Here is a 14,242-nt window from a genome sequence, read left to right on the forward strand (position 1 = left end):
AATTGCGTCCTTGGGCAAGAGAGGGAAATGCTTCTTGAGACTCTGAGATTTTCAGACACTCAAGTCACTTTTTTTTTTTTTTTCCATTTTGCAATGTTGTATTCATTTGCCTAAAGTGAGTACACACATGAAACATATAGCACCATCTCAAACCGTACACAAACAGGCTCCGCATTTTAACCACTTCATATCCATGCTTCAGACACAGTACTAAGGTATGTTTGTGTTTTTCCACCAGACAATAGTTTACTACATAAACCTGATGTAGAGGACAAAAAAGACACCCTAAAAAAGCACTTGTCGTGAATAGTAAGCACTAAATAAATTCTATATCAAGTGACATTACTGGTTTGTAACTTGTTTGTATTTTGTATACAGACATGCTTCGACCAGTACGGCGCTATGATTGGTGTAATGAATGTAAACCAAAATCATCATGAAATAAAGCAATTAAACGACACGCAATGTTCAATTATTGACACTTGCTTTGCTGTTTTCAGTACTTCAATAAACACCAGCACAGTGTAACATTCTTGGATCCACTTGGTCAAAATGAGATGGCACAATCTGTAAAAGCAGGCCAAAGGATTATTTTAAAAAACATAAACAATTCAGTTAGCAGACAGCTCCATTGCTACTAATTATTTGTTTCCAGCAACTATCTTCACATGAGGAAATCATTTGCTAATATTTGGAAGATACTGAGGATAATAAGGTAATTGTATTGCTACTACTACAAATGGTGTCACTGTCTTCATTCAAATATGGTGATATATTTAATATCAGCACTGATCAAATAATTGTTTGTGTACATTGATTTAGATCTATGGTTCCCAGGTGGTATGTAAGAGTTTTCCTCTGAGCAGTTAATGATGATTTGAGCAGTAATTCAGGAATAGTTACTATAAAGGAGACATAATTAGTAAGCAGTTCTCCAGGAGATATGTAAATCTCAGTAATAAATGTGGAGTTATTAGTGAACTACTATAATCATTAGTTCAGTACTATCTACTGAGTATTTTACTCAGTACTTCCTGGTAGTTAATAGAAGATATTTAGGTGTTAATGCAGCAGTATTAATTAGTTACTGCTTAGGTCCTGCTTAATTACCTATTAACTATAAAACAGTATTGTAAAGTGTTCCCATTTACACTCTAATTTCTCAGACATTTATTAGTGTTCTGTAGCTAACGTGTTTAAACATTGTGATAAAAGTTCTGTGGTTATCATAGAGTCCTTTTATCAGGATGCATTTGCCTTGAGCAACACCTTAATTAACTCATTATTGTTCAGCATTAAATTAAATAATTGAATGCATGTTATTATTTTTATAATATTTGCAAGTTTTTCAGCTTTATTTCACACTAGGAGTAACTTAACCAAAATCTAATTAATCTAAGCCAAATTTAATAAAAAATGTTTGTGATTTATTTGACCAAATATTTTAGCATTAAACTTTTAATGCCTTCCTTTTAGCAAAAAATACATAGATAAACAAAAATATAAAAAACAAATAAAACTAGATATGCATTTCCAGATGGCAAATGTGAAATAATAAAAGGCAAAAAATTTGAAAGTTATTTTAGAAAGTCAAAGTTTAGATTGATATGCCCAAAGATGTTGCAAATCTTTACACTACAATAAATATATAATTATTATAATTTATATGATCTCTCAACATTGTGATTATCTAACTACTTACTGGTACTCCTCTGAAATTGTAAATGCTCAGGTTTATAACCAAACAAAATTTCAACAGCAGACCCTATTTCCCAGAAGAAGTTTACTGCAGTCATCAAATGATCATTAATCATTAAAACTTTAATAAATATGAAAAAATCTATGTTAACGTATTAAAAAACACAATAATCCCTCACAATATTAAATCAACCTGAACAGCCTAATAAAACATTACAAAAACTCTTCATTTTTTGTCCTGAAAAGGAAGAAGTGAAAACATTTAGTATTGTTTTGATGTACAAAACATGAGCATGGAGTAATTAAAGCACTTAATACCTCCACAAACTAAGCAACACCAAGTGTGTTTTCTCTGTTTTATTAAGCAGTATCTCAGTATTAGTGGACTAGAATGTGTGTAAAAGTGAAGTTAGGTGTGACCCACATTTACATTCACATATTGTACTATAGTGTTGTAGTCTGATAAACCCATTTCAACCACCTAAACAGTTTGTCCAGATGATTGAAGATTTTATGAATTTATGATGACTTCACATTTTTCAGGTTGGGGACAAGATTAGGGCCGATATTTAGGTGCGATATTTAAAGGTGAAAAAAAAAGGTTTAAAAAGATATGCAAGAATTCCCTTAGTCCAGATGATTTAAACAAGAGGTTTAAATTACACATTGAAAACACATTACTGTATCAAGTTAATTGTTTCATTTATGTAAATTCCCTGAGGTAACCTTAAAGAACCTTTTCATACTCACTTTATATCATACCATGCCTGACATGACAGCGTAGCTTCAGCTCCATTCCTGTGTCGAGGAGGAGGACAAAGTTCTCCTCTGTTTCCATCACGCCCTCTATAACCACAGCCGTCTCAAACGCAGAGGAGATCACGCCTACAGATAGAAAACACAAAGACAGCTTTCATTAAAAGACAGCAACAGTTACATATACAGAGATAAATGTAAAACATATTTGTTCCAAATATCTATGATTTGAATAAGTATAATCAGTTTACTAATTTAAAGTGTTTACAATGATTATGTTTGAAGTTTTGTGTCTTGTAGTCATTTTACCCTGTCAGTTGTGTTTTGGGAAAGTTTTTGGACATATCCCAAATACATTATGCGTAATATGTTTGATATTTGATAAGATGCGATTAATGCTAAGTTTCAAATTACTTTCATAACACAACCTATCTATCAATCCTCTCTTGTAGAGGAGTAGAAAGGACCATCGTGGTTATGGGTTGTCTTTTTAAAGTCTCTTGCATAAAATATAAATGTACACAGTAAAAAATGTCTACAAATATATATATATATATATATATATATATATATATATATATATATTGTTTTTAGAAACATTTTTTAGAAATATTTTGAAATGAGCATAACTGGTCCCTGTTAAAAGGGTGCATGTAAATCATTATATAATATTTAATTAGTAAATATATATTTAAGTTATTGTAAGTATAAGCATATATTTCATAAATGAAAAAAAATAAAAACAGCTACTAATTCAAAGCATTCGTCTGTGTTTTTCAGTTGCTATAAGACTCATATCTGACTGACAGAGGTACTTACCAATCAAAGCCTTTAACAGTATTTTATTAAGAATAAATAATTATATATTTTTATATAGTAGAACAGTTTCAAACATTCACTCGAAACAAACAAATAAAATTGTAAACCTTTGTAAGTTTTGTAAATAATAGTAAATTACCAAGATTCTGACTTTTAAACACAGATTGAGTAAATACTACTACTACTACTACTAATAATAATAATAATAACACATACAAGATAAAGTTCTTAAAAGAAAAAAAAATACTCTGTACCCCAATTTAGATTTTTTAAAGCTATCTACTTTCCTATGTACTTAGCTAAGTACAGTACGTATAACAATTTATTTTATAGTTTTTAGTTATAGTTAGCTAAATGCAGTAGATTTAGCTAACTAATACAGTAGTCCACAGCTAGCTAATAATAATTACTTGTAACGTTATATTAATGAATGATGCTTCATTTGAACTCTGCCTATGGTGTCTGCATTTGGGTCTACCCATTTAACCACACTGTGTGTGTGTGTGTGTGTGTGTGTGTGTGTGTGTGTGTGTGTGTGTGTGTGTGTGTTTGAGAGAGAGAGACAGAATAATACATATGCTGCTAATACTGAATAATAGTTAACTGTCATCAGATATTTTCTAAAGTTAGATTAAAACAATTGAAAGCAGTACTGAGTTAGCTGTGTGACGGGAGCTGTGCTGAACTGTGTTGAGCTATGAAAAGGTCCTGGCTAACCCATGTCTGTAAATCTGATGTAAAAATAAAAAAGCTTCATAAAGTAATACAAGGAAATAAAAATGAAGATTGGTGCTAAAGAAACCCTCAGTCATACATGAATTAACATAGAAAATGAATGTGTGTCATTTTTGACCCACGTGTATTCAAAAAGCAGGTAAGTTAAAAAATAAAATAAGGCTGTACGATGATCAAAAACAAGTTAATTGAGGAAAACCTTAAATTCTGAATGGCTGAATTAATTTATTGCTAAGTATCGTAGCTTACAAGTTGCAAAGAAAATGAATGTTGCGCATTAGAGGGTGTGTGCATATGTTGCACATTAAAGGGTTAAAAGTGAGGTGTGACTATTATTTTTTTTATAAAATGGGTTATGAAAGTGGCTCAGAGAGCAATGACAATATTTCAGCTAATTTACAATGCTTTAGGAGCACTGAAGGTAGAGGTGCATTTGTTGAATTGACATATGAATAATATTTTAACACAATCAATGCCAATTACTTATCAATGTGTTTATTCTAACATGGCTTAAATTAATTAGTAAACTTGCCCAACAGAATGCACTTTTTACTCATTATTTTATTTGTAATTTTTTGCTCACATCAGTCTTTATTACTTAATTGTTTTAAGTTATCTTAATATTCAAAACAAATACTTAATACATTTTTAACCCCAGTTGGCATGAAAAGCTAGTATAAAGTGCTTTTTCTTGGAAACAGATCAGTGTTTACCCAGCTATTAAAACACTCACTGGTGTTCTTTGCCCCTGCAGGGTCACAAAGCCGTTTGCAGATCTGACCTCCTCAAGCTTTGTCTCCATGCTTGGTGGACAGAGTAGCTCTGTGCTTTCTCCACAATTTCTTTTCCTACAGGCATGTTACTCGTTCTGTATATATCTGTGTTTGCGTTTATGAATGCCTTCTGGTTCTTTATTAACAGATTTTTAAACAAATACATGCGATCAAGCTGTTCTCATTTTCCTTTTTCAGGGATAAGGAGAACACTGACCACCCATCCCTCAGTGCACAGAGGTGTTTAGTTACAAACTCAGCTGAAACTTTCTCCTTGAAACTAAAGGACATTGCAGTGGACTGGGTGACTTTTGCAATGCATTTAAGATGAATGGAACAGCCCTTGTGGTAGAGTGAAGCTCTCCTGAAGTTTTGTTCCATCTAAAAAAAACACAATAATAATTATAATTTAGGGTCAGGTCCCAAGCCATTTTTAATAATAATAATAATAATAATAATAATAATAATAATAATAATAATAATAATAATAAGAAGAAGAAGAAGAAGAAGAAGAAGAAGAAGGAGGACAACATGCTGATCTACAGATCTATAAATACATTTTAACTAGTCTTATTACCAGGATCATGAATATAATTTTTGCTAGGTATATGTTACCTTTGATTTTCATGGAATCTCAAATAATTCCCATTTCTACTACAGAAAATAAAATTACTCAAATTAGCATTTGTACTATTCAGAATTTAAGTTACAGGTGTTATATTTTAGATCTCTATATACAAAATGCACTTCATGCTAGTGAAAACATTATTTACACATTTGATATCAGATGAACGTCAGTACATTAGTAATTCATATTGTTTAAGAATTTCTCCTAATAAAATAATATTAAAAGTAATTTTAGATAATGGTAACTGAAAGCCCATGTAAACGTACAGTATCGTTACATGAAGTAAGCCATCTTGACAAGCAACTCATAAGATTATGAATATATATTTATATAATATATATCTTTAGATCTGATATAATCATTAGTGAAATTAAGATGTCTGTAGTTTGATATTTTACATGTAAGAAAGGATGTATACCACTGGTTTATTTTTAGGCTAAACCAATTTTTCCATACTGCTTTCAAGCAAATGTAAAAATGCACGATAGGGATTGGTTCTTTGGTTGCTGTGGGAGAATGATTGGTGAGATGTTTAACAAAAGTACATTTAATCCAATGGTTGGAATTTAAGTAACTTTAACATTTAGTCGTTCGCCGGACAAATAAGCTGAAGTCCGAGGCTTTTTTCCTCCTTTTTATTTTTCCCTCTGAACAGCTGGGATGTACTGGAGTTACTATAAAAGCAGCAGCTGTGAGCCGCACGTAATGAGCCAAACGAAGCACCCACTTAGCAGAGCAGCGAGAGGTACCAAAAGTCTACATTTAACATTTAACAGATAACAAAGCTAGCATTAGCTACTTAGCCTGCTAAGTTTGTTAGCTAAATAGCTAACGCTAGCCTTTTTAAGATAGCTAGCCAACTAGCTAACTGTAGCTATATGAAGCTAGCTACCCAGCCAGCCTTTTAACTTACAAACTGAACGGTTCATCAACAAAACCGTGCCTGGGTGTTTCAATATCCATTTAAATTATGTGCGTTTCATCCAGTCTTAATGAACTCTGGACTTTACATGCTAAATATTTAAATGTATATAAACAGGCTAGTTAATGGGATGGCAATACCTGCTGTTGACGGGCTGCAAGGTTTCTGCATGGACCTCACATAGAGAGAGAATAGATACCTCCAAAAATTCTTGCTCTCAGACAAGCATCTGAAAAGTTCTGCTCAGGGTTCTGCAGGGAAGATCTCTGAGCACATGCTCCACGTTAGCCTCCTGACAGCAAATACGGCAGTGCAGTGACCGCGCCTGCACCAGGTAAAGTTAGTGTTACCGACCCTCTCCACCTGTACAGGAACCGCTGGCTGCTCTTCTGTATAAAACGGAGTTTGTACCAATAATCTGTTTCGTCTCCTCACCGGCTCGAACGCATAAACCATTGGGTTTCTAGGAACCAGATCAAAACCCCGTTCAGCTTCGTCTTCATCCATAATCTTGACAAACAACAAGCTCTTTTCCTTAACCGTGACTCAAAGCTATGTACTTGGGCTCTTCAACCAACCAACCTAGTGACGTCACTAGTGCTGCACGGGCAACATGGCGGCGCACTAGCTCAAACGTTTAGGGTTGTAACAAACATAAATATATTATAATTTAGTGTGTAAACATTTTGTATTAAAAATTACCACCAAATAAATTCTATTACATTTAATCCCTTAGAAAACAAACTGAAATGTTTCTTGTCCACTTTTGCAATTTAACAAAATTAAAATCACCTCATATCTATCAAGGAAATTGTAATTCATCATGTCAGTAATGATTGTGGTTTTCCTATACTTTTAAAAACATCTCTCTGCTGAACTTTAGCAAGATATGATATCTAATAAGAAAAAGAGTATAAAACTTAGTAATACAACAACCAAATATCCATCTATATCCCTCTATGGTAACAGATTTTTAATCAGAATGAACCATAGACAAATGAGAACAACAGCAGGGGGAATAAATAAGCCAGAAACTTTACTGTGCTACACAAGTCTGAAGTGGGTCGACTTCAGTATGAGAACTACGGCTGGAGCGTTTTATTTAACCTCTGGAAAATATTTTGTTGGCCTCTCTGCGGTGTCTGGATGCTCCACACGGCAGTACCCGGCACAGTTTTGTCTCTCTGTGGCTCTGGGTCACACTTTTGGGAGCACACACTCTCTGGAGTGGCTCAGGGGGTGTTATCCCTTTATCCTTTCATATGGATGAGCCTAGCAGTTAATTGCATTAAGCTAAGCTATGCTAAGCTTGGGGAACTGAGGACGGCTTCCACAGAGTAAAAACAGATGGAAATAATAAAATATGCATAAGCTAGAAAAGTGATTCAATTCTTTCAAAACCTTCTAAGCATAAGCACTGAAGGTTTTATCCAAAATCCTAATCTACTCCTAACAACTATGGCATCTAAATTTTAAAGACTAAGTTATGCTAATCTACCATCTGGTGCAAGCACTGGCAGTGCCCTTGCTCAAACTCGAAAACCTTCCCTTCTTCAGAACTGAACTCCTACCGTAACTACCCTAACTGAGCTCTGTCTCACGAAGAATGTCCTGCAATATCAAACATACAAGAAAACACAACATGGAATTCAATAAACATCATCCCTGGATAAGATTCATTTAGCTGAAACTGTAAAATCCATTGTTAAATTCAGTTCATGTTTGTTTCTGGTGGAACGTGTCCCAAGTGACAAAGTGAAACATTTGTGTAGGATAAGGTGTTCTGTCTGAAAGATTTACGATTTGCACTTTTAATTGCCATGGGACAAATTTGAGATTTTTCTCTCCTGTGTGAATGCGCTGGTGTTTTTTGAGATCACTCTGTGCAGTAAAACTCTTCCCACAGTCTGAGCAGTAATACGGTTTCTCTCCTGTGTGAATGCGCTGGTGTTTTTTGAGATTACTCTGTTGAGTAAAACTCTTCCCACAGTCTGAGCAGTGATACGGTTTCTCTCCTGTGTGAATGCGCTGGTGTTTTTTGAGATCACTCTGTTTGGTAAAACTCTTGACAGAATGCTGATGTTTCTCCATGTCGAGACTTGGCTTAATTTGTCTGTTAAATGTAGCAAACAATGTCTGTGTTTTCTGGAGATTCTGCAGGACGGCTTCAGCTTCGCCTCTTTCAGCAGTTTAACTTTGGTCTTAGTTAAATATGAATTTCAGGAGAATATTTGTAATTTCTGGAAAACACAAAGAAGAATATTTAAATAAAAGCAGGTCAATAAACTGAAGAGAACTGCCTTAATTAAGTTACCTTATACATACAAAACTACTGGGACCTCTTCATATTACCATAAATACTTTTGTACTTTCATTTCATTCTAAGTGAGTGATGTTAGCCTTTAATCTGAAGCTTTGAGGCATGTGCAGTAAAAATGACACGCATTGGTTCGAATCACTGTGCCGATTCGTTCTACATTGATCACGTGACCAACGATGTCCGAAGATTTTTCTTTTATATAAATTTATAAAAGATTCCTGATTTTTTTTTTACAACTCAGTTCATTATTTTCCACCACATAAGCTTCAGACTAACAGTGATATGCACTCCTGAGTTCAATACGTGTTTTTTTTTTTTGTATATGTAAAACAAAATCCTTCAAATATAAAAAACACAGAAGAAAATTTTGTGAGAAATGTAAATTTAATATTGTTTTTACCAAGAAAAACTGCAGCTCCACATCAATGGCTTAACTGATTCTAAATCAATATAGCGGACACGGTGGCGAATCACAGCATCGGGTTAAAGCCCAACTTCATCTGCAGAACCAGAGAGCAGCAGAAGCTCAACACCAGCAGATTCAGAGCAGCAGCTCCAAGACCTGCTGCAGTTTTACAGAAGTTAATGTTACCCACAATTTCATCTACTCTATATTTTTTTGTATATGCTTGAGAGAGAGTGAACTCTCGACCCGACTCTTTCCTTTTTAGGTTCTAGAAATTAGATAATACTACTTTTTTTATTGAGTTGGTCGGTGATGAGGCAGAGAGCACAGGACAAGATTGGCTAACTTTCTCTCTCACAAGCAAACCCGGGTTCTTGTTAATTATTTTATTACAATAAATGTTATTGTACACAATATACAGTATCATACAGCTCCAGAAATGACATTTTAATTAGCTCAATCATAGAAAATGTGTTTGAATCTTTAAAATAAATTATTAAAAACGCATATGGATGGATGTCGGACAATGCAGCATCTACTCATGTCTGAAATGTCCACATTCTCATTTAGGAAGAAGTGCAGACAAGTTTGTATCCACATTAAAAGAACAAAATATGTCCTGGCTTGGTCAAGGTATTCGCTGTCATGTTTAGCTGTGTCGTCTTTAGCTCACACTTTAGGTCACATTAGCTACTTTGTTAATAGAAGCACTGGGAAAATTGGCTTGCTAGATAACATTAGCTACTTGGGTTAAAAAAAAGCACTGGGAACATTGGCTAGCTAAACAACATTAGCTACTTGGGTAAAAAAAAAAGCACTGGGAACATTGGCTAGCTAGATAACATTAGATATTTGGTTAAAAAACACTGGGAACATTGGCTAGCTAGACAACATTAGCTACTTGGGTTAAACAAGCACTGGGAACATTGGCTAGCTAGACAACATTAGCTACTTGGGTAAAAAAAAAAGCACTGGGAACATTGGCTAGATAGATAACATTAAATATTTGGTTAAAAAACACTGGGAACATTGGCTAGCTAGACAACATTAGCTACTTGGGTAAAAAAAGGACTGGGAACATTGGCTAGCTAGATAACATTAGATATTTGGTTAAAAAACACTGGGAACATTGAATAGCTAGATAACATTAGATACTGGTTTAAAAATGCACTGGGAACATTGGCTAGCTAGACACCATTAGCTACTTGGGTAAAAAAAAAAGCACTGGGAACATTGGCTAGCTAGATAACATTAGATATTTGGTTAAAAAACACTGGGAACATTGGCTAGCTAGATAACATTAGATACTGGTTTAAAAATGCACTGGGAACATTGGCTAGCTAGACAACATTAGATACTTGGGTTAAAAAAGCACTGGGAACATTGGCTAGCTAGTTAACATTTGATATTTGGTTAAAAAACACTAGAGACATTGGCTATCTAGCTAACATTAGATACTTGGGTTAAAAAAAAGCACTGAGAACATTGGCTAGATAACGTTAGATACTTGGGTTAAAAAAAGCACTGGGAACATTAGCTAGCTAGATAACGTTAGATACTTGGTTAAAAAAGCACTGAGATCATTAGCTATCTAGATAACATTAGATACTTGGGTTAAAAAAAGCACTGGGAACATTGGCTAGCTATATAACATTAAATACTTGTTTAAAAAAACACCGGGAACATTAGCTAGCTAGATAACATTAGATACTTGGTTTAAAAAGCACTGGTCACATTGGCTAGCTAGATAACATTAGATACTTGGGCTAAAAAGCACTGGGAACATTGGCTAGCTAGATAACATTAGATACTTGGTTTCAAAATGCACTGGGGTCATTGGCTAGCTAGATAACATTAGATACTGGTTAAAAAACCACTGGGAACATTGGCTAGCTAGATAACATTAGATACTGGTTAAAAAAGCACTGGGAACATTGGCTAGCTAGATAACATTAGATACTTGTTTAAAAAAGTACTGGGAACATTGGCTAGCTAAATAACATTAGATACTTGGGTTAAAAATGCTCTGGTAACATTGGCTACCTAGATAACATTAGATACTTGTTTTAAAAAAGCACTGTGAACATTAGCTAGCTAGATAACATTAGATACTTGGTTAAAAAAGCACTGGTAACATTGGCTAGCTAGATAACATTAGATACTTGGGTTAAAAATGCTCTGGTAACATTGGCTAGCTAGATAACATTAGATACTTGTATAAAAAAGCATTGGGAACATTGGCTAGCTAGATAACATTAGATACTTGTTTAAAAAAGCATTGGGAACATTAGCTAGCTAGATAACATTAGCTACTTGGGTTAATAAAGCACTGAGAACATTGGCTAGCTAGATAACGTTAGATAATTGGGTTAAAAAAGCACTGGGAACATTAGCTAGCTAGATAACATTAGATACTTGGGTTAAAAAGCACTGGGAACATTAGCTAGCTAGATAACATTAGCTACTTGGGTTAAAAAAGCACTGAGAACATTGGCTAGCTAGATAATGTTAGAAACTTGGGCTAAAAAAGCACTGGGAACATTGGCTAGCTAGATAACATTAGCTACTTGGGTTAAAAAAGCACTGAGAACATTGGCTAGCTAGACAATGTCAGATACTTGGGTTAAAAATAGCACTGGGAACATTGGCTAGCTAGATAACATTAGATACTTGGTTAAAAAAGCACTGGGAACATTGGCTAGCTAGATAACATTAGCTACTTGGGTTAAAAAAGCACTGAGAACATTGGCTAGCTAGACAATGTCAGATACTTGGGTTAAAAATAGCACTGGGAACATTAGCTAGCTAGATAACATTAGATACTTGGTTAAAAAAGCACTGGGAACATTGGCTAGCTAGATAAAATTAGATACTTGGTTAAAAAAGCACTGGGCACATTGGCTAGCTAGATAATATTTGATACTTGATTAAAAAAGCACTGGGAACATTGTCTAACAAAATAACATTAGATACTTGGTTTAAAAAGCACTGGTCACATTGGCTAGCTAGATAACGTTAGATACTTGGGTTAAAAAAAGCACTGGGAACATTAGCTAGCTAGATAACATTAGCTACTTGGGTTAAAAAAGCACTGAGAACATTGGCTAGCTAGATAACATTAGATACTTGGTTAAAAAAGCACTGGGAACATTGGCTAGCTAGATAACATTCGATACTTGATTAAAAAAGCACTGGGAACATTGGCTAGCTAGATAACATTAGATACTTGGGTTAAAAAGCACTGGGAACATTTGCTAGCTAGATAACATTAGATACTTGTGTAGGACCCTTAAAAATATCCTGTATATTTGTATTATTTTTTTTGTTTTTCATTGTAAGTGTAAATGAACTCCATTTCCCATGTGCCTTTTCTGTTTCGCGGGTTTTTCCTGCTGGTTTCCTGTTCAGCTCAGCCAATCATACGAGTGAAAAGCTCGACAGACATTTTTCTATCCAATCCGCGCCGAGTAAGGGCGGGACTAAGAGGGAGAGTGTGAGTGTCTGTGGGTGTGTGTTGGAGGAGAAGGAGAGAGAAAGTGAGGAGAGAAGTTGTGTTTAGACTCTCCGGAGCGCTTTTATTTACTTGTTATCCGCTCTATAACACAGTTACAGTGCTATTGTACTGTATAGTGCTCTAAACCGCAGCGTTCAGTTCAGTTTTACTGCGGAACCTCTGAAGAGGCAGTTCAGCCGGACTGTGGAGTAAAGGCGCTTCTCCGCGGACTGAGAGCTGCTGCTGCTGCTGAGTTTCCTCGCGCCTGTCTGCAGCAGCTCGGCCGGACCTCGCGTGTGAGTTGAACACGGAGGGTGTTCTGATCTTCCCGGCGCTCGTGCACTGCGTCGTCTCTCGCTGTGAGTGCTGGGGACTGCTGCGTTCTGACCGGGAGCACCGGGAGTCTGTTGTCATGGCTACTGAGGACGCCATCTCCGCGAGCTCTGTGTGAACCGTGAGTAACGAATCAACTGACTCGGTTGACTCATTCGATTCACTTTCGCTGACTGAGTGGAGTTATACGTGCAACAACGTACCGGCACAACAAAAAGCGCTTGAACTGTTTATCTGGGTGTTTTACCTCTTATTGGAGGTGTGTTTTCTCAGTTGAGTGTTTCATACTAATTGTTTAAACCAAGAATTGTTTTATTTATTTAGTTTTAATTTATTTTTATTAACCAGAGTTTCACCAAATATATAAATAAAAAGGTAAATAAAATGAGATTAACTACTTACATAAATGCGTTAAACATTGAAAGGGGTCAAATTGACCCCAAACATAATAGGAGGATTAAGTGACTCAATCAACCAGGGAAGTTTGTTTTATTTCTACACAGAACCTGATATAATCTGGCCCAAATAGTCTCAACCTCAGTAACTTCTTCCTTTAATGTGTACAAAAATTCTGTCTAAATTGGCTACTATTTTGTAGTAAAATGAGAATGCTTGCTGGACTCATTTGAACAAGTTTTTACCATCCTATTAACAAATAAACTCAAACAAATGCTTTGTATTTTATAATTATTAGTTTAAAAAAATTATTTGCATATGAATTTTCAAACGCTTTTACAAGTGTGAAGTACCCTTCTATACAGAAATCAGGATGGTTTATTGTGATGTTAGAGAGTGATTTTACAGGGAGGAGCTGTGAATGACCTCAATTTATGGAAAGCTTTTAGAATACATAAATAGTAAGACTTTAGACAAGGTGAGCAACAAACAAGATCTGCTGCAGTACGATCTCCTTTTCAAGAACCTGCAGGACATCAAGAAAGTAAACGTAAAGAAAATGTAACCATATTATTTTTAACGAAATTTAGATATTAAAAAAGTTTCTACTGGAATCAACGGCACTGACCTTTCAATAGTAATTAGTAAGTGCTATTTGTTGGGGTAGTTTGAAGTGACTAATAACGAAATACATTTTTCTGATAAACTGGTGCACATTTCTATCTCTTCTATCTCTGAGTGTCCCTCTTAACTGTAGCCATCTTACCTAAGTTGAAATGTAAGTGCCAACAAGTTGGGGCATCACTTGCAGTTTGCCATCAACAGTGAGGACCAAGTCCATCTGGTACAACTTTAGCATTTATTACATACAGTGTTAAAAAGGTTATGTAAATTTGGTGTAAATTTCTGAACAGTGTTAACTTACATGGTAAATTTTGTCAGTAAAAAATAATTTGAATACAC

General features: G+C 34.9%; 2 protein-coding genes and 1 long non-coding RNA gene across 7 annotated transcripts in view; 2 read left to right on the forward strand and 1 right to left on the reverse strand.

Moving 5' to 3' along the window:
- The window catches only part of LOC111197419 (uncharacterized), an 8,441-nt gene extending 1,365 nt beyond the window's left edge, over window positions 1-7,076 (reverse strand). Inside the window, exons 1-2 of the long non-coding RNA XR_007438800.1 lie at window positions 6,472-7,076; window positions 2,449-2,583 (exon numbers count right to left, since the gene is read on the reverse strand). This is a non-coding gene — a long non-coding RNA (uncharacterized LOC111197419). The remainder of the gene's footprint in view (window positions 1-2,448; window positions 2,584-6,471) is intronic.
- Window positions 1-14,242, forward strand: part of LOC125801167 (zinc finger protein 484-like) — a 634,928-nt gene that overhangs the window by 162,268 nt on the left and 458,418 nt on the right. The gene's annotated exons all lie outside the window — the stretch shown is intronic.
- Window positions 1-14,242, forward strand: part of LOC125801331 (zinc finger protein ZFP2-like) — a 75,362-nt gene that overhangs the window by 56,814 nt on the left and 4,306 nt on the right. The window lies entirely within an intron of this gene.

The sequence above is a fragment of the Astyanax mexicanus genome, chromosome 4 (genome assembly GCF_023375975.1).
Source record: "Astyanax mexicanus isolate ESR-SI-001 chromosome 4, AstMex3_surface, whole genome shotgun sequence".
NCBI lineage: Eukaryota > Metazoa > Chordata > Actinopteri > Characiformes > Acestrorhamphidae > Astyanax > Astyanax mexicanus.